This window comes from Denticeps clupeoides, unplaced genomic scaffold (genome assembly GCF_900700375.1).
Source record: "Denticeps clupeoides unplaced genomic scaffold, fDenClu1.1, whole genome shotgun sequence".
Classification (NCBI taxonomy): Eukaryota; Metazoa; Chordata; class Actinopteri; order Clupeiformes; family Denticipitidae; genus Denticeps; species Denticeps clupeoides.
In genome coordinates this window covers 1-24,546 of record NW_021629933.1, presented here as the reverse complement: position 1 = coordinate 24,546, position 24,546 = coordinate 1, and the positions used below count along the sequence as shown (strand labels likewise).

At 45.2% G+C, this 24,546-nt stretch overlaps 48 non-coding genes and 2 pseudogenes across 48 annotated transcripts; all 50 read right to left on the bottom strand.

The window, feature by feature from the left end:
* Positions 1-8: 8 nt before the first annotated feature.
* Positions 9-199, bottom strand: LOC114777599 (U2 spliceosomal RNA). The gene has a single exon (XR_003745925.1). It is a non-coding gene; the product is annotated as a U2 spliceosomal RNA (small nuclear RNA).
* A 122-nt stretch (positions 200-321) lies between these two features.
* On the bottom strand, positions 322-435 carry LOC114777643 (U5 spliceosomal RNA). The gene has a single exon (XR_003745967.1). It is a non-coding gene; the product is annotated as a U5 spliceosomal RNA (small nuclear RNA).
* Positions 436-1,032: 597 nt separating this feature from the next.
* On the bottom strand, positions 1,033-1,223 carry LOC114777598 (U2 spliceosomal RNA). The gene has a single exon (XR_003745924.1). It is a non-coding gene; the product is annotated as a U2 spliceosomal RNA (small nuclear RNA).
* Positions 1,224-1,345: 122 nt separating this feature from the next.
* On the bottom strand, positions 1,346-1,459 carry LOC114777642 (U5 spliceosomal RNA). Its single transcript, XR_003745966.1, has one exon. It is a non-coding gene; the product is annotated as a U5 spliceosomal RNA (small nuclear RNA).
* Positions 1,460-2,044: 585 nt separating this feature from the next.
* Positions 2,045-2,235, bottom strand: LOC114777597 (U2 spliceosomal RNA). Its single transcript, XR_003745923.1, has one exon. It is a non-coding gene; the product is annotated as a U2 spliceosomal RNA (small nuclear RNA).
* Positions 2,236-2,357: 122 nt separating this feature from the next.
* On the bottom strand, positions 2,358-2,471 carry LOC114777641 (U5 spliceosomal RNA). The gene has a single exon (XR_003745965.1). It is a non-coding gene; the product is annotated as a U5 spliceosomal RNA (small nuclear RNA).
* A 585-nt stretch (positions 2,472-3,056) lies between these two features.
* LOC114777596 (U2 spliceosomal RNA) lies at positions 3,057-3,247 on the bottom strand. The gene has a single exon (XR_003745922.1). It is a non-coding gene; the product is annotated as a U2 spliceosomal RNA (small nuclear RNA).
* A 122-nt stretch (positions 3,248-3,369) lies between these two features.
* LOC114777640 (U5 spliceosomal RNA) lies at positions 3,370-3,483 on the bottom strand. The gene has a single exon (XR_003745964.1). It is a non-coding gene; the product is annotated as a U5 spliceosomal RNA (small nuclear RNA).
* Positions 3,484-4,072: 589 nt separating this feature from the next.
* On the bottom strand, positions 4,073-4,263 carry LOC114777595 (U2 spliceosomal RNA). The gene has a single exon (XR_003745921.1). It is a non-coding gene; the product is annotated as a U2 spliceosomal RNA (small nuclear RNA).
* Positions 4,264-4,385: 122 nt separating this feature from the next.
* Positions 4,386-4,499, bottom strand: LOC114777639 (U5 spliceosomal RNA). The gene has a single exon (XR_003745963.1). It is a non-coding gene; the product is annotated as a U5 spliceosomal RNA (small nuclear RNA).
* Positions 4,500-5,095: 596 nt separating this feature from the next.
* LOC114777594 (U2 spliceosomal RNA) lies at positions 5,096-5,286 on the bottom strand. The gene has a single exon (XR_003745920.1). It is a non-coding gene; the product is annotated as a U2 spliceosomal RNA (small nuclear RNA).
* Positions 5,287-5,408: 122 nt separating this feature from the next.
* On the bottom strand, positions 5,409-5,522 carry LOC114777638 (U5 spliceosomal RNA). Its single transcript, XR_003745962.1, has one exon. It is a non-coding gene; the product is annotated as a U5 spliceosomal RNA (small nuclear RNA).
* A 592-nt stretch (positions 5,523-6,114) lies between these two features.
* Positions 6,115-6,305, bottom strand: LOC114777593 (U2 spliceosomal RNA). Its single transcript, XR_003745919.1, has one exon. It is a non-coding gene; the product is annotated as a U2 spliceosomal RNA (small nuclear RNA).
* A 122-nt stretch (positions 6,306-6,427) lies between these two features.
* Positions 6,428-6,541, bottom strand: LOC114777637 (U5 spliceosomal RNA). The gene has a single exon (XR_003745961.1). It is a non-coding gene; the product is annotated as a U5 spliceosomal RNA (small nuclear RNA).
* Positions 6,542-7,135: 594 nt separating this feature from the next.
* On the bottom strand, positions 7,136-7,326 carry LOC114777592 (U2 spliceosomal RNA). The gene has a single exon (XR_003745918.1). It is a non-coding gene; the product is annotated as a U2 spliceosomal RNA (small nuclear RNA).
* A 122-nt stretch (positions 7,327-7,448) lies between these two features.
* Positions 7,449-7,562, bottom strand: LOC114777636 (U5 spliceosomal RNA). Its single transcript, XR_003745960.1, has one exon. It is a non-coding gene; the product is annotated as a U5 spliceosomal RNA (small nuclear RNA).
* A 589-nt stretch (positions 7,563-8,151) lies between these two features.
* On the bottom strand, positions 8,152-8,342 carry LOC114777591 (U2 spliceosomal RNA). Its single transcript, XR_003745917.1, has one exon. It is a non-coding gene; the product is annotated as a U2 spliceosomal RNA (small nuclear RNA).
* Positions 8,343-8,464: 122 nt separating this feature from the next.
* LOC114777635 (U5 spliceosomal RNA) lies at positions 8,465-8,578 on the bottom strand. The gene has a single exon (XR_003745959.1). It is a non-coding gene; the product is annotated as a U5 spliceosomal RNA (small nuclear RNA).
* A 586-nt stretch (positions 8,579-9,164) lies between these two features.
* Positions 9,165-9,355, bottom strand: LOC114777590 (U2 spliceosomal RNA). The gene has a single exon (XR_003745916.1). It is a non-coding gene; the product is annotated as a U2 spliceosomal RNA (small nuclear RNA).
* Positions 9,356-9,477: 122 nt separating this feature from the next.
* On the bottom strand, positions 9,478-9,591 carry LOC114777634 (U5 spliceosomal RNA). Its single transcript, XR_003745958.1, has one exon. It is a non-coding gene; the product is annotated as a U5 spliceosomal RNA (small nuclear RNA).
* Positions 9,592-10,178: 587 nt separating this feature from the next.
* On the bottom strand, positions 10,179-10,369 carry LOC114777589 (U2 spliceosomal RNA). Its single transcript, XR_003745915.1, has one exon. It is a non-coding gene; the product is annotated as a U2 spliceosomal RNA (small nuclear RNA).
* A 122-nt stretch (positions 10,370-10,491) lies between these two features.
* Positions 10,492-10,605, bottom strand: LOC114777633 (U5 spliceosomal RNA). The gene has a single exon (XR_003745957.1). It is a non-coding gene; the product is annotated as a U5 spliceosomal RNA (small nuclear RNA).
* Positions 10,606-11,190: 585 nt separating this feature from the next.
* On the bottom strand, positions 11,191-11,381 carry LOC114777588 (U2 spliceosomal RNA). The gene has a single exon (XR_003745914.1). It is a non-coding gene; the product is annotated as a U2 spliceosomal RNA (small nuclear RNA).
* Positions 11,382-11,503: 122 nt separating this feature from the next.
* Positions 11,504-11,617, bottom strand: LOC114777632 (U5 spliceosomal RNA). The gene has a single exon (XR_003745956.1). It is a non-coding gene; the product is annotated as a U5 spliceosomal RNA (small nuclear RNA).
* A 596-nt stretch (positions 11,618-12,213) lies between these two features.
* LOC114777587 (U2 spliceosomal RNA) lies at positions 12,214-12,404 on the bottom strand. The gene has a single exon (XR_003745913.1). It is a non-coding gene; the product is annotated as a U2 spliceosomal RNA (small nuclear RNA).
* A 122-nt stretch (positions 12,405-12,526) lies between these two features.
* LOC114777631 (U5 spliceosomal RNA) lies at positions 12,527-12,640 on the bottom strand. The gene has a single exon (XR_003745955.1). It is a non-coding gene; the product is annotated as a U5 spliceosomal RNA (small nuclear RNA).
* Positions 12,641-13,231: 591 nt separating this feature from the next.
* LOC114777586 (U2 spliceosomal RNA) lies at positions 13,232-13,422 on the bottom strand. The gene has a single exon (XR_003745912.1). It is a non-coding gene; the product is annotated as a U2 spliceosomal RNA (small nuclear RNA).
* A 122-nt stretch (positions 13,423-13,544) lies between these two features.
* Positions 13,545-13,658, bottom strand: LOC114777630 (U5 spliceosomal RNA). Its single transcript, XR_003745954.1, has one exon. It is a non-coding gene; the product is annotated as a U5 spliceosomal RNA (small nuclear RNA).
* Positions 13,659-14,244: 586 nt separating this feature from the next.
* On the bottom strand, positions 14,245-14,435 carry LOC114777672 (U2 spliceosomal RNA). Its single transcript, XR_003745993.1, has one exon. It is a non-coding gene; the product is annotated as a U2 spliceosomal RNA (small nuclear RNA).
* Positions 14,436-14,557: 122 nt separating this feature from the next.
* Positions 14,558-14,671, bottom strand: LOC114777629 (U5 spliceosomal RNA). The gene has a single exon (XR_003745953.1). It is a non-coding gene; the product is annotated as a U5 spliceosomal RNA (small nuclear RNA).
* Positions 14,672-15,266: 595 nt separating this feature from the next.
* LOC114777671 (U2 spliceosomal RNA) lies at positions 15,267-15,457 on the bottom strand. The gene has a single exon (XR_003745992.1). It is a non-coding gene; the product is annotated as a U2 spliceosomal RNA (small nuclear RNA).
* A 122-nt stretch (positions 15,458-15,579) lies between these two features.
* LOC114777628 (U5 spliceosomal RNA) lies at positions 15,580-15,693 on the bottom strand. The gene has a single exon (XR_003745952.1). It is a non-coding gene; the product is annotated as a U5 spliceosomal RNA (small nuclear RNA).
* A 587-nt stretch (positions 15,694-16,280) lies between these two features.
* LOC114777669 (U2 spliceosomal RNA) lies at positions 16,281-16,471 on the bottom strand. The gene has a single exon (XR_003745991.1). It is a non-coding gene; the product is annotated as a U2 spliceosomal RNA (small nuclear RNA).
* A 122-nt stretch (positions 16,472-16,593) lies between these two features.
* On the bottom strand, positions 16,594-16,707 carry LOC114777627 (U5 spliceosomal RNA). Its single transcript, XR_003745951.1, has one exon. It is a non-coding gene; the product is annotated as a U5 spliceosomal RNA (small nuclear RNA).
* A 591-nt stretch (positions 16,708-17,298) lies between these two features.
* Positions 17,299-17,489, bottom strand: LOC114777668 (U2 spliceosomal RNA). The gene has a single exon (XR_003745990.1). It is a non-coding gene; the product is annotated as a U2 spliceosomal RNA (small nuclear RNA).
* Positions 17,490-17,611: 122 nt separating this feature from the next.
* On the bottom strand, positions 17,612-17,725 carry LOC114777626 (U5 spliceosomal RNA). The gene has a single exon (XR_003745950.1). It is a non-coding gene; the product is annotated as a U5 spliceosomal RNA (small nuclear RNA).
* Positions 17,726-18,310: 585 nt separating this feature from the next.
* Positions 18,311-18,501, bottom strand: LOC114777667 (U2 spliceosomal RNA). The gene has a single exon (XR_003745989.1). It is a non-coding gene; the product is annotated as a U2 spliceosomal RNA (small nuclear RNA).
* A 122-nt stretch (positions 18,502-18,623) lies between these two features.
* On the bottom strand, positions 18,624-18,737 carry LOC114777625 (U5 spliceosomal RNA). Its single transcript, XR_003745949.1, has one exon. It is a non-coding gene; the product is annotated as a U5 spliceosomal RNA (small nuclear RNA).
* A 592-nt stretch (positions 18,738-19,329) lies between these two features.
* On the bottom strand, positions 19,330-19,520 carry LOC114777666 (U2 spliceosomal RNA). The gene has a single exon (XR_003745988.1). It is a non-coding gene; the product is annotated as a U2 spliceosomal RNA (small nuclear RNA).
* Positions 19,521-19,642: 122 nt separating this feature from the next.
* On the bottom strand, positions 19,643-19,756 carry LOC114777624 (U5 spliceosomal RNA). The gene has a single exon (XR_003745948.1). It is a non-coding gene; the product is annotated as a U5 spliceosomal RNA (small nuclear RNA).
* A 592-nt stretch (positions 19,757-20,348) lies between these two features.
* LOC114777665 (U2 spliceosomal RNA) lies at positions 20,349-20,539 on the bottom strand. The gene has a single exon (XR_003745987.1). It is a non-coding gene; the product is annotated as a U2 spliceosomal RNA (small nuclear RNA).
* A 122-nt stretch (positions 20,540-20,661) lies between these two features.
* Positions 20,662-20,775, bottom strand: LOC114777623 (U5 spliceosomal RNA). Its single transcript, XR_003745947.1, has one exon. It is a non-coding gene; the product is annotated as a U5 spliceosomal RNA (small nuclear RNA).
* Positions 20,776-21,104: 329 nt separating this feature from the next.
* Positions 21,105-21,222, bottom strand: LOC114777585 (uncharacterized; annotated as a pseudogene).
* A 146-nt stretch (positions 21,223-21,368) lies between these two features.
* Positions 21,369-21,559, bottom strand: LOC114777664 (U2 spliceosomal RNA). Its single transcript, XR_003745986.1, has one exon. It is a non-coding gene; the product is annotated as a U2 spliceosomal RNA (small nuclear RNA).
* A 122-nt stretch (positions 21,560-21,681) lies between these two features.
* On the bottom strand, positions 21,682-21,795 carry LOC114777622 (U5 spliceosomal RNA). Its single transcript, XR_003745946.1, has one exon. It is a non-coding gene; the product is annotated as a U5 spliceosomal RNA (small nuclear RNA).
* Positions 21,796-22,378: 583 nt separating this feature from the next.
* LOC114777614 (U2 spliceosomal RNA) lies at positions 22,379-22,569 on the bottom strand. The gene has a single exon (XR_003745940.1). It is a non-coding gene; the product is annotated as a U2 spliceosomal RNA (small nuclear RNA).
* A 123-nt stretch (positions 22,570-22,692) lies between these two features.
* LOC114777621 (U5 spliceosomal RNA) lies at positions 22,693-22,806 on the bottom strand. The gene has a single exon (XR_003745945.1). It is a non-coding gene; the product is annotated as a U5 spliceosomal RNA (small nuclear RNA).
* Positions 22,807-23,387: 581 nt separating this feature from the next.
* On the bottom strand, positions 23,388-23,578 carry LOC114777616 (U2 spliceosomal RNA). Its single transcript, XR_003745942.1, has one exon. It is a non-coding gene; the product is annotated as a U2 spliceosomal RNA (small nuclear RNA).
* Positions 23,579-23,701: 123 nt separating this feature from the next.
* Positions 23,702-23,815, bottom strand: LOC114777620 (U5 spliceosomal RNA). The gene has a single exon (XR_003745944.1). It is a non-coding gene; the product is annotated as a U5 spliceosomal RNA (small nuclear RNA).
* A 581-nt stretch (positions 23,816-24,396) lies between these two features.
* Positions 24,397-24,546, bottom strand: LOC114777619 (uncharacterized; annotated as a pseudogene).

The window sequence follows — 24,546 nt, the reverse complement described above, 5'->3', positions numbered from 1 at the left end:
CACAACAGAGAAAGTGCACCGCTCCCAGAGGCACTGCAATACTGGGTCGATGCGTGGAGCGGATGGAGCAAGCTCCTTTGCCGACTCCCTGTTCTAAAAATCCGCTTAATATGTAGTCCCCCGCTGGGGGACGTATCAGATATTAAACTGATAAGAACAGATACTACACTTGATCTTAGCCAAAAGGCCGAGAAGCGATAACCTGAAAAAGGCGCCGTGGCGTGCCATTCTCGGAACGTGTGCGGTATTTGCTGGATGGTGCGCGTATACGTAGCGCACAACACACCACGTTTTCTTAAGTATTCTTTGAACCCATCGTGTAGCTCTGTCAAAACAGAGCCCCCAAAAATATTGTGAGCTTGTTGACGCCCCTCTCCACGGAAATCTTTAGTAAAAGGCGAAAGATTTGTACGTGATGAAGAGAAGCCCAAGCGACAACAACAGGGCCGTAAAGGTGGAGAGTGTCTCTTGTGTGTTTGGTGCTGACATCAGGGTGCGTCGCACCTTAAGGCCGAGGGCCGGACAACCCCCCCTTATCAATTCAGCTCCACCCTATTCCACAGTTAAGCCAGTGAACGACTGTCGAACGATTGTCACAGAGCAGGCACGGACACGAAAACCAAAGAGCAGCTTGTAAAAAAAAAAAAAAAAAAAAAAGAAGAAAAAAGGCGGGAAAACGTAACAAAGACTAAAAATACCTCTTAACTAACTTTGAAAAAAAGCTGACAAGGCAATGTAAAAAACTTCATTTTGAAAACGTTTCTCAATAGCTGTAACACCTGGTTTTCACAGGCAGTCTCCCATCCAAGTACTAACCAAGCCCAAGCCTTCTTAGCTTCCAAGATCAGACAAGATCGGGCGTTCTTCTGCTGGTATGGCCGTAAGCAACCCCTGCTTGAAAATCTTGGACTTTTAAACAAAAAGGCGCTTGAAAACATATCAAGGAATAAAAAACTTGCCTTTGAATGTCAAAAACATGATGGAGAAAAGGCAACAAGTTGGAGTGGTAAGTTTTTATTTGCAACACAACAGAGAAAGTGCACCGCTCCCAGAGGCACTGCAATACTGGGTCGATGCGTGGAGCGGATGGAGCAAGCTCCTTTGCCGACTCCCTGTTCTAAAAATCCGCTTAATATGTAGTCCCCCGCTGGGGGACGTATCAGATATTAAACTGATAAGAACAGATACTACACTTGATCTTAGCCAAAAGGCCGAGAAGCGATAACCTGAAAAAGGCGCCGTGGCGTGCCATTCTCGGAACGTGTGCGGTATTTGCTGGATGGTGCGCGTATACGTAGCGCACAACACACCACGTTTTCTTAAGTATTCTTTGAACCCATCGTGTAGCTCTGTCAAAACAGAGCCCCCAAAAATATTGTGAGCTTGTTGACGCCCCTCTCCACGGAAATCTTTAGTAAAAGGCGAAAGATTTGTACGTGATGAAGAGAAGCCCAAGCGACAACAACAGGGCCGTAAAGGTGGAGAGTGTCTCTTGTGTGTTTGGTGCTGACATCAGGGTGCGTCGCACCTTAAGGCCGAGGGCCGGACAACCCCGCCTTATCAATTCAGCTCCACCCTATTCCACAGTTAAGCCAGTGAACGACTGTCGAACGATTGTCACAGAGCAGGCACGGACACGAAAACCAAAGAGCAGCTTGTAAAAAAAAAAAAAAAAAAAAAAAGAAAAAAGGCGGGAAAACGTAACAAAGACTAAAAATACCTCTTAACTAACTTTGAAAAAAAGCTGACAAGGCAATGTAAAAAACTTCATTTTGAAAACGTTTCTCAATAGCTGTAACACCTGGTTTTCACAGGCAGTCTCCCATCCAAGTACTAACCAGGCCCAAGCCTTCTTAGCTTCCAAGATCAGACGTTCTTCTGCTGGTATGGCCGTAAGCAACCCCTGCTTGAAAATCTTGGACTTTTAAACAAAAAGGCGCTTGAAAACATATCAAGGAATAAAAAACTTGCCTTTGAATGTCAAAAACATGATGGAGAAAAGGCAACAAGTTGGAGTGGTAAGTTTTTATTTGCAACACAACAGAGAAAGTGCACCGCTCCCAGAGGCACTGCAATACTGGGTCGATGCGTGGAGCGGATGGAGCAAGCTCCTTTGCCGACTCCCTGTTCTAAAAATCCGCTTAATATGTAGTCCCCCGCTGGGGGACGTATCAGATATTAAACTGATAAGAACAGATACTACACTTGATCTTAGCCAAAAGGCCGAGAAGCGATAACCTGAAAAAGGCGCCGTGGCGTGCCATTCTCGGAACGTGTGCGGTATTTGCTGGATGGTGCGCGTATACGTAGCGCACAACACACCACGTTTTCTTAAGTATTCTTTGAACCCATCGTGTAGCTCTGTCAAAACAGAGCCCCCAAAAATATTGTGAGCTTGTTGACGCCCCTCTCCACGGAAATCTTTAGTAAAAGGCGAAAGATTTGTACGTGATGAAGAGAAGCCCAAGCGACAACAACAGGGCCGTAAAGGTGGAGAGTGTCTCTTGTGTGTTTGGTGCTGACATCAGGGTGCGTCGCACCTTAAGGCCGAGGGCCGGACAACCCCGCCTTATCAATTCAGCTCCACCCTATTCCACAGTTAAGCCAGTGAACGACTGTCGAACGATTGTCACAGAGCAGGCACGGACACGAAAACCAAAGAGCAGCTTGTAAAAAAAAAAAAAAAAAAAAGAAGAAAAAAGGCGGGAAAACGTAACAAAGACTAAAAATACCTCTTAACTAACTTTGAAAAAAAGCTGACAAGGCAATGTAAAAAACTTCATTTTGAAAACGTTTCTCAATAGCTGTAACACCTGGTTTTCACAGGCAGTCTCCCATCCAAGTACTAACCAGGCCCAAGCCTTCTTAGCTTCCAAGATCAGACGTTCTTCTGCTGGTATGGCCGTAAGCAACCCCTGCTTGAAAATCTTGGACTTTTAAACAAAAAGGCGCTTGAAAACATATCAAGGAATAAAAAACTTGCCTTTGAATGTCAAAAACATGATGGAGAAAAGGCAACAAGTTGGAGTGGTAAGTTTTTATTTGCAACACAACAGAGAAAGTGCACCGCTCCCAGAGGCACTGCAATACTGGGTCGATGCGTGGAGCGGATGGAGCAAGCTCCTTTGCCGACTCCCTGTTCTAAAAATCCGCTTAATATGTAGTCCCCCGCTGGGGGACGTATCAGATATTAAACTGATAAGAACAGATACTACACTTGATCTTAGCCAAAAGGCCGAGAAGCGATAACCTGAAAAAGGCGCCGTGGCGTGCCATTCTCGGAACGTGTGCGGTATTTGCTGGATGGTGCGCGTATACGTAGCGCACAACACACCACGTTTTCTTAAGTATTCTTTGAACCCATCGTGTAGCTCTGTCAAAACAGAGCCCCCAAAAATATTGTGAGCTTGTTGACGCCCCTCTCCACGGAAATCTTTAGTAAAAGGCGAAAGATTTGTACGTGATGAAGAGAAGCCCAAGCGACAACAACAGGGCCGTAAAGGTGGAGAGTGTCTCTTGTGTGTTTGGTGCTGACATCAGGGTGCGTCGCACCTTAAGGCCGAGGGCCGGACAACCCCGCCTTATCAATTCAGCTCCACCCTATTCCACAGTTAAGCCAGTGAACGACTGTCGAACGATTGTCACAGAGCAGGCACGGACACGAAAACCAAAGAGCAGCTTGTAAAAAAAAAAAAAAAAAAAAAAAAGAAGAAAAAAGGCGGGAAAACGTAACAAAGACTAAAAATACCTCTTAACTAACTTTGAAAAAAAGCTGACAAGGCAATGTAAAAAACTTCATTTTGAAAACGTTTCTCAATAGCTGTAACACCTGGTTTTCACAGGCAGTCTCCCATCCAAGTACTAACCAGGCCCAAGCCTTCTTAGCTTCCAAGATCAGACGTTCTTCTGCTGGTATGGCCGTAAGCAACCCCTGCTTGAAAATCTTGGACTTTTAAACAAAAAGGCGCTTGAAAACATATCAAGGAATAAAAAACTTGCCTTTGAATGTCAAAAACATGATGGAGAAAAGGCAACAAGTTGGAGTGGTAAGTTTTTATTTGCAACACAACAGAGAAAGTGCACCGCTCCCAGAGGCACTGCAATACTGGGTCGATGCGTGGAGCGGATGGAGCAAGCTCCTTTGCCGACTCCCTGTTCTAAAAATCCGCTTAATATGTAGTCCCCCGCTGGGGGACGTATCAGATATTAAACTGATAAGAACAGATACTACACTTGATCTTAGCCAAAAGGCCGAGAAGCGATAACCTGAAAAAGGCGCCGTGGCGTGCCATTCTCGGAACGTGTGCGGTATTTGCTGGATGGTGCGCGTATACGTAGCGCACAACACACCACGTTTTCTTAAGTATTCTTTGAACCCATCGTGTAGCTCTGTCAAAACAGAGCCCCCAAAAATATTGTGAGCTTGTTGACGCCCCTCTCCACGGAAATCTTTAGTAAAAGGCGAAAGATTTGTACGTGATGAAGAGAAGCCCAAGCGACAACAACAGGGCCGTAAAGGTGGAGAGTGTCTCTTGTGTGTTTGGTGCTGACATCAGGGTGCGTCGCACCTTAAGGCCGAGGGCCGGACAACCCCGCCTTATCAATTCAGCTCCACCCTATTCCACAGTTAAGCCAGTGAACGACTGTCGAACGATTGTCACAGAGCAGGCACGGACACGAAAACCAAAGAGCAGCTTGTAAAAAAAAAAAAAAAAAAAAAAAAAAAAAAAAAGGCGGGAAAACGTAACAAAGACTAAAAATACCTCTTAACTAACTTTGAAAAAAAGCTGACAAGGCAATGTAAAAAACTTCATTTTGAAAACGTTTCTCAATAGCTGTAACACCTGGTTTTCACAGGCAGTCTCCCATCCAAGTACTAACCAAGCCCAAGCCTTCTTAGCTTCCAAGATCAGACAAGATCGGGTTCTTCTGCTGGTATGGCCGTAAGCAACCCCTGCTTGAAAATCTTGGACTTTTAAACAAAAAGGCGCTTGAAAACATATCAAGGAATAAAAAACTTGCCTTTGAATGTCAAAAACATGATGGAGAAAAGGCAACAAGTTGGAGTGGTAAGTTTTTATTTGCAACACAACAGAGAAAGTGCACCGCTCCCAGAGGCACTGCAATACTGGGTCGATGCGTGGAGCGGATGGAGCAAGCTCCTTTGCCGACTCCCTGTTCTAAAAATCCGCTTAATATGTAGTCCCCCGCTGGGGGACGTATCAGATATTAAACTGATAAGAACAGATACTACACTTGATCTTAGCCAAAAGGCCGAGAAGCGATAACCTGAAAAAGGCGCCGTGGCGTGCCATTCTCGGAACGTGTGCGGTATTTGCTGGATGGTGCGCGTATACGTAGCGCACAACACACCACGTTTTCTTAAGTATTCTTTGAACCCATCGTGTAGCTCTGTCAAAACAGAGCCCCCAAAAATATTGTGAGCTTGTTGACGCCCCTCTCCACGGAAATCTTTAGTAAAAGGCGAAAGATTTGTACGTGATGAAGAGAAGCCCAAGCGACAACAACAGGGCCGTAAAGGTGGAGAGTGTCTCTTGTGTGTTTGGTGCTGACATCAGGGTGCGTCGCACCTTAAGGCCGAGGGCCGGACAACCCCGCCTTATCAATTCAGCTCCACCCTATTCCACAGTTAAGCCAGTGAACGACTGTCGAACGATTGTCACAGAGCAGGCACGGACACGAAAACCAAAGAGCAGCTTGTAAAAAAAAAAAAAAAAAAAAAAAAGAAAAAAGGCGGGAAAACGTAACAAAGACTAAAAATACCTCTTAACTAACTTTGAAAAAAAGCTGACAAGGCAATGTAAAAAACTTCATTTTGAAAACGTTTCTCAATAGCTGTAACACCTGGTTTTCACAGGCAGTCTCCCATCCAAGTACTAACCAGGCCCAAGCCTTCTTAGCTTCCAAGATCAGACAGATCGGTTCTTCTGCTGGTATGGCCGTAAGCAACCCCTGCTTGAAAATCTTGGACTTTTAAACAAAAAGGCGCTTGAAAACATATCAAGGAATAAAAAACTTGCCTTTGAATGTCAAAAACATGATGGAGAAAAGGCAACAAGTTGGAGTGGTAAGTTTTTATTTGCAACACAACAGAGAAAGTGCACCGCTCCCAGAGGCACTGCAATACTGGGTCGATGCGTGGAGCGGATGGAGCAAGCTCCTTTGCCGACTCCCTGTTCTAAAAATCCGCTTAATATGTAGTCCCCCGCTGGGGGACGTATCAGATATTAAACTGATAAGAACAGATACTACACTTGATCTTAGCCAAAAGGCCGAGAAGCGATAACCTGAAAAAGGCGCCGTGGCGTGCCATTCTCGGAACGTGTGCGGTATTTGCTGGATGGTGCGCGTATACGTAGCGCACAACACACCACGTTTTCTTAAGTATTCTTTGAACCCATCGTGTAGCTCTGTCAAAACAGAGCCCCCAAAAATATTGTGAGCTTGTTGACGCCCCTCTCCACGGAAATCTTTAGTAAAAGGCGAAAGATTTGTACGTGATGAAGAGAAGCCCAAGCGACAACAACAGGGCCGTAAAGGTGGAGAGTGTCTCTTGTGTGTTTGGTGCTGACATCAGGGTGCGTCGCACCTTAAGGCCGAGGGCCGGACAACCCCGCCTTATCAATTCAGCTCCACCCTATTCCACAGTTAAGCCAGTGAACGACTGTCGAACGATTGTCACAGAGCAGGCACGGACACGAAAACCAAAGAGCAGCTTGTAAAAAAAAAAAAAAAAAAAAGAAGAAAAAAGGCGGGAAAACGTAACAAAGACTAAAAATACCTCTTAACTAACTTTGAAAAAAAGCTGACAAGGCAATGTAAAAAACTTCATTTTGAAAACGTTTCTCAATAGCTGTAACACCTGGTTTTCACAGGCAGTCTCCCATCCAAGTACTAACCAGGCCCAAGCCTTCTTAGCTTCCAAGATCAGACAGATCGGGCGTTCTTCTGCTGGTATGGCCGTAAGCAACCCCTGCTTGAAAATCTTGGACTTTTAAACAAAAAGGCGCTTGAAAACATATCAAGGAATAAAAAACTTGCCTTTGAATGTCAAAAACATGATGGAGAAAAGGCAACAAGTTGGAGTGGTAAGTTTTTATTTGCAACACAACAGAGAAAGTGCACCGCTCCCAGAGGCACTGCAATACTGGGTCGATGCGTGGAGCGGATGGAGCAAGCTCCTTTGCCGACTCCCTGTTCTAAAAATCCGCTTAATATGTAGTCCCCCGCTGGGGGACGTATCAGATATTAAACTGATAAGAACAGATACTACACTTGATCTTAGCCAAAAGGCCGAGAAGCGATAACCTGAAAAAGGCGCCGTGGCGTGCCATTCTCGGAACGTGTGCGGTATTTGCTGGATGGTGCGCGTATACGTAGCGCACAACACACCACGTTTTCTTAAGTATTCTTTGAACCCATCGTGTAGCTCTGTCAAAACAGAGCCCCCAAAAATATTGTGAGCTTGTTGACGCCCCTCTCCACGGAAATCTTTAGTAAAAGGCGAAAGATTTGTACGTGATGAAGAGAAGCCCAAGCGACAACAACAGGGCCGTAAAGGTGGAGAGTGTCTCTTGTGTGTTTGGTGCTGACATCAGGGTGCGTCGCACCTTAAGGCCGAGGGCCGGACAACCCCGCCTTATCAATTCAGCTCCACCCTATTCCACAGTTAAGCCAGTGAACGACTGTCGAACGATTGTCACAGAGCAGGCACGGACACGAAAACCAAAGAGCAGCTTGTAAAAAAAAAAAAAAAAAAAAAAAAAAGAAAAAAGGCGGGAAAACGTAACAAAGACTAAAAATACCTCTTAACTAACTTTGAAAAAAAGCTGACAAGGCAATGTAAAAAACTTCATTTTGAAAACGTTTCTCAATAGCTGTAACACCTGGTTTTCACAGGCAGTCTCCCATCCAAGTACTAACCAGGCCCAAGCCTTCTTAGCTTCCAAGATCAGACGGTTCTTCTGCTGGTATGGCCGTAAGCAACCCCTGCTTGAAAATCTTGGACTTTTAAACAAAAAGGCGCTTGAAAACATATCAAGGAATAAAAAACTTGCCTTTGAATGTCAAAAACATGATGGAGAAAAGGCAACAAGTTGGAGTGGTAAGTTTTTATTTGCAACACAACAGAGAAAGTGCACCGCTCCCAGAGGCACTGCAATACTGGGTCGATGCGTGGAGCGGATGGAGCAAGCTCCTTTGCCGACTCCCTGTTCTAAAAATCCGCTTAATATGTAGTCCCCCGCTGGGGGACGTATCAGATATTAAACTGATAAGAACAGATACTACACTTGATCTTAGCCAAAAGGCCGAGAAGCGATAACCTGAAAAAGGCGCCGTGGCGTGCCATTCTCGGAACGTGTGCGGTATTTGCTGGATGGTGCGCGTATACGTAGCGCACAACACACCACGTTTTCTTAAGTATTCTTTGAACCCATCGTGTAGCTCTGTCAAAACAGAGCCCCCAAAAATATTGTGAGCTTGTTGACGCCCCTCTCCACGGAAATCTTTAGTAAAAGGCGAAAGATTTGTACGTGATGAAGAGAAGCCCAAGCGACAACAACAGGGCCGTAAAGGTGGAGAGTGTCTCTTGTGTGTTTGGTGCTGACATCAGGGTGCGTCGCACCTTAAGGCCGAGGGCCGGACAACCCCGCCTTATCAATTCAGCTCCACCCTATTCCACAGTTAAGCCAGTGAACGACTGTCGAACGATTGTCACAGAGCAGGCACGGACACGAAAACCAAAGAGCAGCTTGTAAAAAAAAAAAAAAAAAAAAAGAAGAAAAAAGGCGGGAAAACGTAACAAAGACTAAAAATACCCCTTAACTAACTTTGAAAAAAAGCTGACAAGGCAATGTAAAAAACTTCATTTTGAAAACGTTTCTCAATAGCTGTAACACCTGGTTTTCACAGGCAGTCTCCCATCCAAGTACTAACCAGGCCCAAGCCTTCTTAGCTTCCAAGATCAGACGTTCTTCTGCTGGTATGGCCGTAAGCAACCCCTGCTTGAAAATCTTGGACTTTTAAACAAAAAGGCGCTTGAAAACATATCAAGGAATAAAAAACTTGCCTTTGAATGTCAAAAACATGATGGAGAAAAGGCAACAAGTTGGAGTGGTAAGTTTTTATTTGCAACACAACAGAGAAAGTGCACCGCTCCCAGAGGCACTGCAATACTGGGTCGATGCGTGGAGCGGATGGAGCAAGCTCCTTTGCCGACTCCCTGTTCTAAAAATCCGCTTAATATGTAGTCCCCCGCTGGGGGACGTATCAGATATTAAACTGATAAGAACAGATACTACACTTGATCTTAGCCAAAAGGCCGAGAAGCGATAACCTGAAAAAGGCGCCGTGGCGTGCCATTCTCGGAACGTGTGCGGTATTTGCTGGATGGTGCGCGTATACGTAGCGCACAACACACCACGTTTTCTTAAGTATTCTTTGAACCCATCGTGTAGCTCTGTCAAAACAGAGCCCCCAAAAATATTGTGAGCTTGTTGACGCCCCTCTCCACGGAAATCTTTAGTAAAAGGCGAAAGATTTGTACGTGATGAAGAGAAGCCCAAGCGACAACAACAGGGCCGTAAAGGTGGAGAGTGTCTCTTGTGTGTTTGGTGCTGACATCAGGGTGCGTCGCACCTTAAGGCCGAGGGCCGGACAACCCCGCCTTATCAATTCAGCTCCACCCTATTCCACAGTTAAGCCAGTGAACGACTGTCGAACGATTGTCACAGAGCAGGCACGGACACGAAAACCAAAGAGCAGCTTGTAAAAAAAAAAAAAAGAAAAAAAGAAGAAAAAAGGCGGGAAAACGTAACAAAGACTAAAAATACCTCTTAACTAACTTTGAAAAAAAGCTGACAAGGCAATGTAAAAAACTTCATTTTGAAAACGTTTCTCAATAGCTGTAACACCTGGTTTTCACAGGCAGTCTCCCATCCAAGTACTAACCAGGCCCAAGCCTTCTTAGCTTCCAAGATCAGACGTTCTTCTGCTGGTATGGCCGTAAGCAACCCCTGCTTGAAAATCTTGGACTTTTAAACAAAAAGGCGCTTGAAAACATATCAAGGAATAAAAAACTTGCCTTTGAATGTCAAAAACATGATGGAGAAAAGGCAACAAGTTGGAGTGGTAAGTTTTTATTTGCAACACAACAGAGAAAGTGCACCGCTCCCAGAGGCACTGCAATACTGGGTCGATGCGTGGAGCGGATGGAGCAAGCTCCTTTGCCGACTCCCTGTTCTAAAAATCCGCTTAATATGTAGTCCCCCGCTGGGGGACGTATCAGATATTAAACTGATAAGAACAGATACTACACTTGATCTTAGCCAAAAGGCCGAGAAGCGATAACCTGAAAAAGGCGCCGTGGCGTGCCATTCTCGGAACGTGTGCGGTATTTGCTGGATGGTGCGCGTATACGTAGCGCACAACACACCACGTTTTCTTAAGTATTCTTTGAACCCATCGTGTAGCTCTGTCAAAACAGAGCCCCCAAAAATATTGTGAGCTTGTTGACGCCCCTCTCCACGGAAATCTTTAGTAAAAGGCGAAAGATTTGTACGTGATGAAGAGAAGCCCAAGCGACAACAACAGGGCCGTAAAGGTGGAGAGTGTCTCTTGTGTGTTTGGTGCTGACATCAGGGTGCGTCGCACCTTAAGGCCGAGGGCCGGACAACCCCGCCTTATCAATTCAGCTCCACCCTATTCCACAGTTAAGCCAGTGAACGACTGTCGAACGATTGTCACAGAGCAGGCACGGACACGAAAACCAAAGAGCAGCTTGTAAAAAAAAAAAAAAAAAAAAAAAAAAAAAAGGCGGGAAAACGTAACAAAAACTAAAAATACCTCTTAACTAACTTTGAAAAAAAGCTGACAAGGCAATGTAAAAAACTTCATTTTGAAAACGTTTCTCAATAGCTGTAACACCTGGTTTTCACAGGCAGTCTCCCATCCAAGTACTAACCAGGCCCAAGCCTTCTTAGCTTCCAAGATCAGACGTTCTTCTGCTGGTATGGCCGTAAGCAACCCCTGCTTGAAAATCTTGGACTTTTAAACAAAAAGGCGCTTGAAAACATATCAAGGAATAAAAAACTTGCCTTTGAATGTCAAAAACATGATGGAGAAAAGGCAACAAGTTGGAGTGGTAAGTTTTTATTTGCAACACAACAGAGAAAGTGCACCGCTCCCAGAGGCACTGCAATACTGGGTCGATGCGTGGAGCGGATGGAGCAAGCTCCTTTGCCGACTCCCTGTTCTAAAAATCCGCTTAATATGTAGTCCCCCGCTGGGGGACGTATCAGATATTAAACTGATAAGAACAGATACTACACTTGATCTTAGCCAAAAGGCCGAGAAGCGATAACCTGAAAAAGGCGCCGTGGCGTGCCATTCTCGGAACGTGTGCGGTATTTGCTGGATGGTGCGCGTATACGTAGCGCACAACACACCACGTTTTCTTAAGTATTCTTTGAACCCATCGTGTAGCTCTGTCAAAACAGAGCCCCCAAAAATATTGTGAGCTTGTTGACGCCCCTCTCCACGGAAATCTTTAGTAAAAGGCGAAAGATTTGTACGTGATGAAGAGAAGCCCAAGCGACAACAACAGGGCCGTAAAGGTGGAGAGTGTCTCTTGTGTGTTTGGTGCTGACATCAGGGTGCGTCGCACCTTAAGGCCGAGGGCCGGACAACCCCGCCTTATCAATTCAGCTCCACCCTATTCCACAGTTAAGCCAGTGAACGACTGTCGAACGATTGTCACAGAGCAGGCACGGACACGAAAACCAAAGAGCAGCTTGTAAAAAAAAAAAAAAAAAAAAAGAAGAAAAAAGGCGGGAAAACGTAACAAAGACTAAAAATACCTCTTAACTAACTTTGAAAAAAAGCTGACAAGGCAATGTAAAAAACTTCATTTTGAAAACGTTTCTCAATAGCTGTAACACCTGGTTTTCACAGGCAGTCTCCCATCCAAGTACTAACCAAGCCCAAGCCTTCTTAGCTTCCAAGATCAGACAAGATCGGGCGTTCTTCTGCTGGTATGGCCGTAAGCAACCCCTGCTTGAAAATCTTGGACTTTTAAACAAAAAGGCGCTTGAAAACATATCAAGGAATAAAAAACTTGCCTTTGAATGTCAAAAACATGATGGAGAAAAGGCAACAAGTTGGAGTGGTAAGTTTTTATTTGCAACACAACAGAGAAAGTGCACCGCTCCCAGAGGCACTGCAATACTGGGTCGATGCGTGGAGCGGATGGAGCAAGCTCCTTTGCCGACTCCCTGTTCTAAAAATCCGCTTAATATGTAGTCCCCCGCTGGGGGACGTATCAGATATTAAACTGATAAGAACAGATACTACACTTGATCTTAGCCAAAAGGCCGAGAAGCGATAACCTGAAAAAGGCGCCGTGGCGTGCCATTCTCGGAACGTGTGCGGTATTTGCTGGATGGTGCGCGTATACGTAGCGCACAACACACCACGTTTTCTTAAGTATTCTTTGAACCCATCGTGTAGCTCTGTCAAAACAGAGCCCCCAAAAATATTGTGAGCTTGTTGACGCCCCTCTCCACGGAAATCTTTAGTAAAAGGCGAAAGATTTGTACGTGATGAAGAGAAGCCCAAGCGACAACAACAGGGCCGTAAAGGTGGAGAGTGTCTCTTGTGTGTTTGGTGCTGACATCAGGGTGCGTCGCACCTTAAGGCCGAGGGCCGGACAACCCCGCCTTATCAATTCAGCTCCACCCTATTCCACAGTTAAGCCAGTGAACGACTGTCGAACGATTGTCACAGAGCAGGCACGGACACGAAAACCAAAGAGCAGCTTGTAAAAAAAAAAAAAAAAAAAAAAAGAAAAAAGGCGGGAAAACGTAACAAAGACTAAAAATACCTCTTAACTAACTTTGAAAAAAAGCTGACAAGGCAATGTAAAAAACTTCATTTTGAAAACGTTTCTCAATAGCTGTAACACCTGGTTTTCACAGGCAGTCTCCCATCCAAGTACTAACCAGGCCCAAGCCTTCTTAGCTTCCAAGATCAAAGATCGGCGTTCTTCTGCTGGTATGGCCGTAAGCAACCCCTGCTTGAAAATCTTGGACTTTTAAACAAAAAGGCGCTTGAAAACATATCAAGGAATAAAAAACTTGCCTTTGAATGTCAAAAACATGATGGAGAAAAGGCAACAAGTTGGAGTGGTAAGTTTTTATTTGCAACACAACAGAGAAAGTGCACCGCTCCCAGAGGCACTGCAATACTGGGTCGATGCGTGGAGCGGATGGAGCAAGCTCCTTTGCCGACTCCCTGTTCTAAAAATCCGCTTAATATGTAGTCCCCCGCTGGGGGACGTATCAGATATTAAACTGATAAGAACAGATACTACACTTGATCTTAGCCAAAAGGCCGAGAAGCGATAACCTGAAAAAGGCGCCGTGGCGTGCCATTCTCGGAACGTGTGCGGTATTTGCTGGATGGTGCGCGTATACGTAGCGCACAACACACCACGTTTTCTTAAGTATTCTTTGAACCCATCGTGTAGCTCTGTCAAAACAGAGCCCCCAAAAATATTGTGAGCTTGTTGACGCCCCTCTCCACGGAAATCTTTAGTAAAAGGCGAAAGATTTGTACGTGATGAAGAGAAGCCCAAGCGACAACAACAGGGCCGTAAAGGTGGAGAGTGTCTCTTGTGTGTTTGGTGCTGACATCAGGGTGCGTCGCACCTTAAGGCCGAGGGCCGGACAACCCCGCCTATCAATTCAGCTCCACCCTATTCCACAGTTAAGCCAGTGAACGACTGTCGAACGATTGTCACAGAGCAGGCACGGACACGAAAACCAAAGAGCAGCTTGTAAAAAAAAAAAAAAAAAAAAAGAAGAAAAAAGGCGGGAAAACGTAACAAAGACTAAAAATACCTCTTAACTAACTTTGAAAAAAAGCTGACAAGGCAATGTAAAAAACTTCATTTTGAAAACGTTTCTCAATAGCTGTAACACCTGGTTTTCACAGGCAGTCTCCCATCCAAGTACTAACCAGGCCCAAGCCTTCTTAGCTTCCAAGATCAAGACGTTCTTCTGCTGGTATGGCCGTAAGCAACCCCTGCTTGAAAATCTTGGACTTTTAAACAAAAAGGCGCTTGAAAACATATCAAGGAATAAAAAACTTGCCTTTGAATGTCAAAAACATGATGGAGAAAAGGCAACAAGTTGGAGTGGTAAGTTTTTATTTGCAACACAACAGAGAAAGTGCACCGCTCCCAGAGGCACTGCAATACTGGGTCGATGCGTGGAGCGGATGGAGCAAGCTCCTTTGCCGACTCCCTGTTCTAAAAATCCGCTTAATATGTAGTCCCCCGCTGGGGGACGTATCAGATATTAAACTGATAAGAACAGATACTACACTTGATCTTAGCCAAAAGGCCGAGAAGCGATAACCTGAAAAAGGCGCCGTGGCGTGCCATTCTCGGAACGTGTGCGGTATTTGCTGGATGGTGCGCGTATACGTAGCGCACAACACACCACGTTTTCTTAAGTATTCTTTGAACCCATCGTGTAGCTCTGTCAAAACAGAGCCCCCAAAAATATTGTGAGCTTGTTGACGCCCCTCTCCACGGAAATCTTTAGTAAAAGGCGAAAGATTTGTACGTGATGAAGAGAAGCCCAAGCGACAACAACAGGGCCGTAAAGGTGGAGAGTGTCTCTTGTGTGTTTGGTGCTGACATCAGGGTGCGTCGCACCTTAAGGCCGAGGGCCGGACAACCCCGCCTTATCAATTCAGCTCCACCCTATTCCACAGTTAAGCCAGTGAACGACTGTCGAACGATTGTCACAGAGCAGGCACGGACACGAAAACCAAAGAGCAGCTTGTAAAAAAAAAAAAAAAAAAAAAAAAGAAAAAAGGCGGGAAAACGTAACAAAGACTAAAAATACCTCTTAACTAACTTTGAAAAAAAGCTGACAAGGCAATGTAAAAAACTTCATTTTGAAAACGTTTCTCAATAGCTGTAACACCTGGTTTTCACAGGCAGTCTCCCATCCAAGTACTAACCAGGCCCAAGCCTTCTTAGCTTCCAAGATCAGACAAGATCGGCGTTCTTCTGCTGGTATGGCCGTAAGCAACCCCTGCTTGAAAATCTTGGACTTTTAAACAAAAAGGCGCTTGAAAACATATCAAGGAATAAAAAACTTGCCTTTGAATGTCAAAAACATGATGGAGAAAAGGCAACAAGTTGGAGTGGTAAGTTTTTATTTGCAACACAACAGAGAAAGTGCACCGCTCCCAGAGGCACTGCAATACTGGGTCGATGCGTGGAGCGGATGGAGCAAGCTCCTTTGCCGACTCCCTGTTCTAAAAATCCGCTTAATATGTAGTCCCCCGCTGGGGGACGTATCAGATATTAAACTGATAAGAACAGATACTACACTTGATCTTAGCCAAAAGGCCGAGAAGCGATAACCTGAAAAAGGCGCCGTGGCGTGCCATTCTCGGAACGTGTGCGGTATTTGCTGGATGGTGCGCGTATACGTAGCGCACAACACACCACGTTTTCTTAAGTATTCTTTGAACCCATCGTGTAGCTCTGTCAAAACAGAGCCCCCAAAAATATTGTGAGCTTGTTGACGCCCCTCTCCACGGAAATCTTTAGTAAAAGGCGAAAGATTTGTACGTGATGAAGAGAAGCCCAAGCGACAACAACAGGGCCGTAAAGGTGGAGAGTGTCTCTTGTGTGTTTGGTGCTGACATCAGGGTGCGTCGCACCTTAAGGCCGAGGGCCGGACAACCCCGCCTTATCAATTCAGCTCCACCCTATTCCACAGTTAAGCCAGTGAACGACTGTCGAACGATTGTCACAGAGCAGGCACGGACACGAAAACCAAAGAGCAGCTTGAAAAAAAAAAAGAAGAAAAAAAGAAGAAAAAAGGCGGGAAAACGTAACAAAGACTAAAAATACCTCTTAACTAACTTTGAAAAAAAGCTGACAAGGCAATGTAAAAAACTTCATTTTGAAAACGTTTCTCAATAGCTGTAACACCTGGTTTTCACAGGCAGTCTCCCATCCAAGTACTAACCAAGGCCCAAGCCTTCTTAGCTTCCAAGATCAGACGTTCTTCTGCTGGTATGGCCGTAAGCAACCCCTGCTTGAAAATCTTGGACTTTTAAACAAAAAGGCGCTTGAAAACATATCAAGGAATAAAAAACTTGCCTTTGAATGTCAAAAACATGATGGAGAAAAGGCAACAAGTTGGAGTGGTAAGTTTTTATTTGCAACACAACAGAGAAAGTGCACCGCTCCCAGAGGCACTGCAATACTGGGTCGATGCGTGGAGCGGATGGAGCAAGCTCCTTTGCCGACTCCCTGTTCTAAAAATCCGCTTAATATGTAGTCCCCCGCTGGGGGACGTATCAGATATTAAACTGATAAGAACAGATACTACACTTGATCTTAGCCAAAAGGCCGAGAAGCGATAACCTGAAAAAGGCGCCGTGGCGTGCCATTCTCGGAACGTGTGCGGTATTTGCTGGATGGTGCGCGTATACGTAGCGCACAACACACCACGTTTTCTTAAGTATTCTTTGAACCCATCGTGTAGCTCTGTCAAAACAGAGCCCCCAAAAATATTGTGAGCTTGTTGACGCCCCTCTCCACGGAAATCTTTAGTAAAAGGCGAAAGATTTGTACGTGATGAAGAGAAGCCCAAGCGACAACAACAGGGCCGTAAAGGTGGAGAGTGTCTCTTGTGTGTTTGGTGCTGACATCAGGGTGCGTCGCACCTTAAGGCCGAGGGCCGGACAACCCCGCCTTATCAATTCAGCTCCACCCTATTCCACAGTTAAGCCAGTGAACGACTGTCGAACGATTGTCACAGAGCAGGCACGGACACGAAAACCAAAGAGCAGCTTGTAAAAAAAAAAAAAAAAAAAAAAAGAAAAAAGGCGGGAAAACGTAACAAAGACTAAAAATACCTCTTAACTAACTTTGAAAAAAAGCTGACAAGGCAATGTAAAAAACTTCATTTTGAAAACGTTTCTCAATAGCTGTAACACCTGGTTTTCACAGGCAGTCTCCCATCCAAGTACTAACCAGGCCCAAGCCTTCTTAGCTTCCAAGATCAGACAGATCGGTTCTTCTGCTGGTATGGCCGTAAGCAACCCCTGCTTGAAAATCTTGGACTTTTAAACAAAAAGGCGCTTGAAAACATATCAAGGAATAAAAAACTTGCCTTTGAATGTCAAAAACATGATGGAGAAAAGGCAACAAGTTGGAGTGGTAAGTTTTTATTTGCAACACAACAGAGAAAGTGCACCGCTCCCAGAGGCACTGCAATACTGGGTCGATGCGTGGAGCGGATGGAGCAAGCTCCTTTGCCGACTCCCTGTTCTAAAAATCCGCTTAATATGTAGTCCCCCGCTGGGGGACGTATCAGATATTAAACTGATAAGAACAGATACTACACTTGATCTTAGCCAAAAGGCCGAGAAGCGATAACCTGAAAAAGGCGCCGTGGCGTGCCATTCTCGGAACGTGTGCGGTATTTGCTGGATGGTGCGCGTATACGTAGCGCACAACACACCACGTTTTCTTAAGTATTCTTTGAACCCATCGTGTAGCTCTGTCAAAACAGAGCCCCCAAAAATATTGTGAGCTTGTTGACGCCCCTCTCCACGGAAATCTTTAGTAAAAGGCGAAAGATTTGTACGTGATGAAGAGAAGCCCAAGCGACAACAACAGGGCCGTAAAGGTGGAGAGTGTCTCTTGTGTGTTTGGTGCTGACATCAGGGTGCGTCGCACCTTAAGGCCGAGGGCCGGACAACCCCGCCTTATCAATTCAGCTCCACCCTATTCCACAGTTAAGCCAGTGAACGACTGTCGAACGATTGTCAAAGAGCAGGCACGGACACGAAAACCAAAGAGCAGCTTGTAAAAAAAAAAAAAAAAAAAAGAAGAAAAAAGGCGGGAAAACGTAACAAAGACTAAAAATACCTCTTAACTAACTTTGAAAAAAAGCTGACAAGGCAATGTAAAAAACTTCATTTTGAAAACGTTTCTCAATAGCTGTAACACCTGGTTTTCACAGGCAGTCTCCCATCCAAGTACTAACCAGGCCCAAGCCTTCTTAGCTTCCAAGATCAGACGTTCTTCTGCTGGTATGGCCGTAAGCAACCCCTGCTTGAAAATCTTGGACTTTTAAACAAAAAGGCGCTTGAAAACATATCAAGGAATAAAAAACTTGCCTTTGAATGTCAAAAACATGATGGAGAAAAGGCAACAAGTTGGAGTGGTAAGTTTTTATTTGCAACACAACAGAGAAAGTGCACCGCTCCCAGAGGCACTGCAATACTGGGTCGATGCGTGGAGCGGATGGAGCAAGCTCCTTTGCCGACTCCCTGTTCTAAAAATCCGCTTAATATGTAGTCCCCCGCTGGGGGACGTATCAGATATTAAACTGATAAGAACAGATACTACACTTGATCTTAGCCAAAAGGCCGAGAAGCGATAACCTGAAAAAGGCGCCGTGGCGTGCCATTCTCGGAACGTGTGTGGTATTTGCTGGATGGTGCGCGTATACGTAGCGCACAACACACCACGTTTTCTTAAGTATTCTTTGAACCCATCGTGTAGCTCTGTCAAAACAGAGCCCCCAAAAATATTGTGAGCTTGTTGACGCCCCTCTCCACGGAAATCTTTAGTAAAAGGCGAAAGATTTGTACGTGATGAAGAGAAGCCCAAGCGACAACAACAGGGCCGTAAAGGTGGAGAGTGTCTCTTGTGTGTTTGGTGCTGACATCAGGGTGCGTCGCACCTTAAGGCCGAGGGCCGGACAACCCCGCCTAATCAATTCAGCTCCACCCTATTCCACAGTTAAGCCAGTGAACGACTGTCGAACGATTGTCACAGAGCAGGCACGGACACGAAAACCAAAGAGCAGCTTGTAAAAAAAAAAAAAAAAAAAAAGAAGAAAAAAGGCGGGAAAACGTAACAAAGACTAAAAATACCTCTTAACTAACTTTGAAAAAAAGCTGACAAGGCAATGTAAAAAACTTCATTTTGAAAACGTTTCTCAATAGCTGTAACACCTGGTTTTCACAGGCAGTCTCCCATCCAAGTACTAACCAGGCCCAAGCCTTCTTAGCTTCCAAGATCAGACAGATCGGTTCTTCTGCTGGTATGGCCGTAAGCAACCCCTGCTTGAAAATCTTGGACTTTTAAACAAAAAGGCGCTTGAAAACATATCAAGGAATAAAAAACTTGCCTTTGAATGTCAAAAACATGATGGAGAAAAGGCAACAAGTTGGAGTGGTAAGTTTTTATTTGCAACACAACAGAGAAAGTGCACCGCTCCCAGAGGCACTGCAATACTGGGTCGATGCGTGGAGCGGATGGAGCAAGCTCCTTTGCCGACTCCCTGTTCTAAAAATCCGCTTAATATGTAGTCCCCCGCTGGGGGACGTATCAGATATTAAACTGATAAGAACAGATACTACACTTGATCTTAGCCAAAAGGCCGAGAAGCGATAACCTGAAAAAGGCGCCGTGGCGTGCCATTCTCGGAACGTGTGTGGTATTTGCTGGATGGTGCGCGTATACGTAGCGCACAACACACCACGTTTTCTTAAGTATTCTTTGAACCCATCGTGTAGCTCTGTCAAAACAGAGCCCCCAAAAATATTGTGAGCTTGTTGACGCCCCTCTCCACGGAAATCTTTAGTAAAAGGCGAAAGATTTGTACGTGATGAAGAGAAGCCCAAGCGACAACAACAGGGCCGTAAAGGTGGAGAGTGTCTCTTGTGTGTTTGGTGCTGACATCAGGGTGCGTCGCACCTTAAGGCCGAGGGCCGGACAACCCCACCTAATCAATTCAGCTCCACCCTATTCCACAGTTAAGCCAGTGAACGACTGTCGAACGATTGTCACAGAGCAGGCACGGACACAAAAACCAAAAAGCAGCTTGTAAAAAAAAAAAAAAAAAAAAAAAGAAAAAAGGCGGGAAAACGTAACAAAGACTAAAAATACCTCTTAACTAACTTTGAAAAAAAGCTGACAAGGCAATGTAAAAAACTTCATTTTGAAAACGTTTCTCAATAGCTGTAACACCTGGTTTTCACAGGCAGTCTCCCATCCAAGTACTAACCAAGGCCCAAGCCTTCTTAGCTTCCAAGATCAGACAGATCGGTTCTTCTGCTGGTATGGCCGTAAGCAACCCCTGCTTGAAAATCTTGGACTTTTAAACAAAAAGGCGCTTGAAAACATATCAAGGAATAAAAAACTTGCCTTTGAATGTCAAAAACATGATGGAGAAAAGGCAACAAGTTGGAGTGGTAAGTTTTTATTTGCAACACAACAGAGAAAGTGCACCGCTCCCAGAGGCACTGCAATACTGGGTCGATGCGTGGAGCGGATGGAGCAAGCTCCTTTGCCGACTCCCTGTTCTAAAAATCCGCTTAATATGTAGTCCCCCGCTGGGGGACGTATCAGATATTAAACTGATAAGAACAGATACTACACTTGATCTTAGCCAAAAGGCCGAGAAGCGATAACCTGAAAAAGGCGCCGTGGCGTGCCATTCTCGGAACGTGTGCGGTATTTGCTGGATGGTGCGCGTATACGTAGCGCACAACACACCACGTTTTCTTAAGTATTCTTTGAACCCATCGTGTAGCTCTGTCAAAACAGAGCCCCCAAAAATATTGTGAGCTTGTTGACGCCCCTCTCCACGGAAATCTTTAGTAAAAGGCGAAAGATTTGTACGTGATGAAGAGAAGCCCAAGCGACAACAACAGGGCCGTAAAGGTGGAGAGTGTCTCTTGTGTGTTTGGTGCTGACATCAGGGTGCGTCGCACCTTAAGGCCGAGGGCCGGACAACCCCGCCTATCAATTCAGCTCCACCCTATTCCACAGTTAAGCCAGTGAACGACTGTCGAACGATTGTCACAGAGCAGGCACGGACACGAAAACCAAAGAGCAGCTTGTAAAAAAAAAAAAAAAAAAAGAAGAAAAAAGGCGGGAAAACGTAACAAAGACTAAAAATACCTCTTAACTAACTTTGAAAAAAAGCTGACAAGGCAATGTAAAAAACTTCATTTTGAAAACGTTTCTCAATAGCTGTAACACCTGGTTTTCACAGGCAGTCTCCCATCCAAGTACTAACCAGGCCCAAGCCTTCTTAGCTTCCAAGATCAGACAAGATCGGGCGTTCTTCTGCTGGTATGGCCGTAAGCAACCCCAGCTTGAAAATCTTGGACTTTTAAACAAAAAGGCGCTTGAAAACATATCAAGGAATAAAAAACTTGCCTTTGAATGTCAAAAACATGATGGAGAAAAGGCAACAAGTTGGAGTGGTAAGTTTTTATTTGCAACACAACAGAGAAAGTGCACCGCTCCCAGAGGCACTGCAATACTGGGTCGATGCGTGGAGCGGATGGAGCAAGCTCCTTTGCCGACTCCCTGTTCTAAAAATCCGCTTAATATGTAGTCCCCCGCTGGGGGACGTATCAGATATTAAACTGATAAGAACAGATACTACACTTGATCTTAGCCAAAAGGCCGAGAAGCGATAACCTGAAAAAGGCGCCGTGGCGTGCCATTCTCGGAACGTGTGCGGTATTTGCTGGATGGTGCGCGTATACGTAGCGCACAACACACCACGTTTTCTTAAGTATTCTTTGAACCCATCGTGTAGCTCTGTCAAAACAGAGCCCCCAAAAATATTGTGAGCTTGTTGACGCCCCTCTCCACGGAAATCTTTAGTAAAAGGCGAAAGATTTGTACGTGATGAAGAGAAGCCCAAGCGACAACAACAGGGCCGTAAAGGTGGAGAGTGTCTCTTGTGTGTTTGGTGCTGACATCAGGGTGCGTCGCACCTTAAGGCCGAGGGCCGGACAACCCCGCCTATCAATTCAGCTCCACCCTATTCCACAGTTAAGCCAGTGAACGACTGTCGAACGATTGTCACAGAGCAGGCACGGACACGAAAACCAAAGAGCAGCTTGTAAAAAAAAAAAAAAAAAAAGAAGAAAAAAGGCGGGAAAACGTAACAAAGACTAAAAATACCTCTTAACTAACTTTGAAAAAAAGCTGACAAGGCAATGTAAAAAACTTCATTTTGAAAACGTTTCTCAATAGCTGTAACACCTGGTTTTCACAGGCAGTCTCCCATCCAAGTACTAACCAGGCCCAAGCCTTCTTAGCTTCCAAGATCAGACGTTCTTCTGCTGGTATGGCCGTAAGCAACCCCTGCTTGAAAATCTTGGACTTTTAAACAAAAAGGCGCTTGAAAACATATCAAGGAATAAAAAACTTGCCTTTGAATGTCAAAAACATGATGGAGAAAAGGCAACAAGTTGGAGTGGTAAGTTTTTATTTGCAACACAACAGAGAAAGTGCACCGCTCCCAGAGGCACTGCAATACTGGGTCGATGCGTGGAGCGGATGGAGCAAGCTCCTTTGCCGACTCCCTGTTCTAAAAATCCGCTTAATATGTAGTCCCCCGCTGGGGGGCGTATCAGATATTAAACTGATAAGAACAGATACTACACTTGATCTTAGCCAAAAGGCCGAGAAGCGATAACCTGAAAAAGGCGCCGTGGCGTGCCATTCTCGGAACGTGTGCTGGTATTTGCTGGATGGTGCGCGTATACGTAGCGCACAACACACCACGTTTTCTTAAGTATTCTTTGAACCCATCGTGTAGCTCTGTCAAAACAGAGCCCCCAAAAATATTGTGAGCTTGTTGACGCCCCTCTCCACGGAAATCTTTAGTAAAAGGCGAAAGATTTGTACGTGATGAAGAGAAGCCCAAGCGACAACAACAGGGCCGTAAAGGTGGAGAGTGTCTCTTGTGTGTTTGGTGCTGACATCAGGGTGCGTCGCACCTTAAGGCCGAGGGCCGGACAACCCCGCCTTATCAATTCAGCTCCACCCTATTCCACAGTTAAGCCAGTGAACGACTGTCGAACGATTGTCACAGAGCAGGCACGGACACGAAAACCAAAGAGCAGCTTGTAAAAAAAAAAAAAAAAAAAAGAAGAAAAAAGGCGGGGTAAACGTAACAAAGACTAAAATACCTCTTAACTAACTTTGAAAAAAAGCTGACAAGGCAATGTAAAAAACTTCATTTTGAAACGTTTCTCAATAGCTTAACACCTGGTTTTCACAGGCAGTCTCCCATCCAAGTACTAACCAGGCCCAAGCCTTCTTAGCTTCCAAGATCAGACGTCTTCTGCTGGTATGGCCGTAAGCACCCCCTGCTTGAAAATCTTGGACTTTTAAACAAAAAGGCGCTTGAAAACATATCAAGGAATAAAAACTTGCCTTTGAATGTCAAAAACATGATGGAGAAAAGGCAACAAGTTGGAGTGGTAAGTTTTTATTTGCAACACAACAGAGAAAGTGCACCGCTCCCAGAGGCACTGCAATACTGGGTCGATGCGTGGAGCGGATGGAGCAAGCTCCTTTGCCGACTCCCTGTTCTAAAAATCCGCTTAATATGTAGTCCCCCGCTGGGGGACGTATCAGATATTAAACTGATAAGAACAGATACTACACTTGATCTTCGCCAAAAGGCCGAGAAGCGATAACCTGAAAAAGGCGCCGTGGCGTGCCATTCTCGGAACGTGTGCTGGTATTTGCTGGATGGTGCGCGTATACGTAGCGCACAACACACCACGTTTTCTTAAGTATTCTTTGAACCCATCGTGTAGCTCTGTCAAAACAGAGCCCCCAAAAATATTGTGAGCTTGTTGACGCCCCTCTCCACGGAAATCTTTAGTAAAAGGCGAAAGATTTGTACGTGATGAAGAGAAGCCCAAGCGACAACAACAGGGCCGTAAAGGTGGAGAGTGTCTCTTGTGTGTTTGGTGCTGACATCAGGGTGCGTCGCACCTTAAGGCCGAGGGCCGGACAACCCCACCTAATCAATTCAGCTCCACCCTATTCCACAGTTAAGCCAGTGAACGACTGTCGAACGATTGTCACAGAGCAGGCACGGACACGAAAACCAAAGAGCAGCTTGTAAAAAAAAAAAAAAAAAAAAGAAGAAAAAAGGCGGGAAAACGTAACAAAGACTAAAAATACCTCTTAACTAACTTTGAAAAAAAGCTGACAAGGCAATGTAAAAAACTTCATTTTGAGAAACGTTTTCTCAATAGCTGTAACACCTGGTTTTCACAGGCAGTCTCCCATCCAAGTACTACCAGGCCAAGCCTTCTTAGCTTCCAGATCAGACCGTTCTTCTGCTGGTATGGCCGTAAGCAACACCCTGCTTGAAAATCTTGGACTTTTAAACAAAAGGCGCTTGAAACATATCAAGGAATAAAAAACTTGCCTTTGAAGTCAAAAACATGATGGAGAAAGGCAACAAGTTGGAGTGGTAAGTTTTTATTGCAACACAACAGAGAAAGTGCACCGCTCCCAGAGGCACTGCAATACTGGGTCGATGCGTGGAGCGGATGGAGCAAGTCCTTTGCCGATCCCTGTTCTAAAATCCGCTTAATATGTAGTCCCCCGCTGGGGGACGTATCAGATATTAAACTGATAAGAACAGA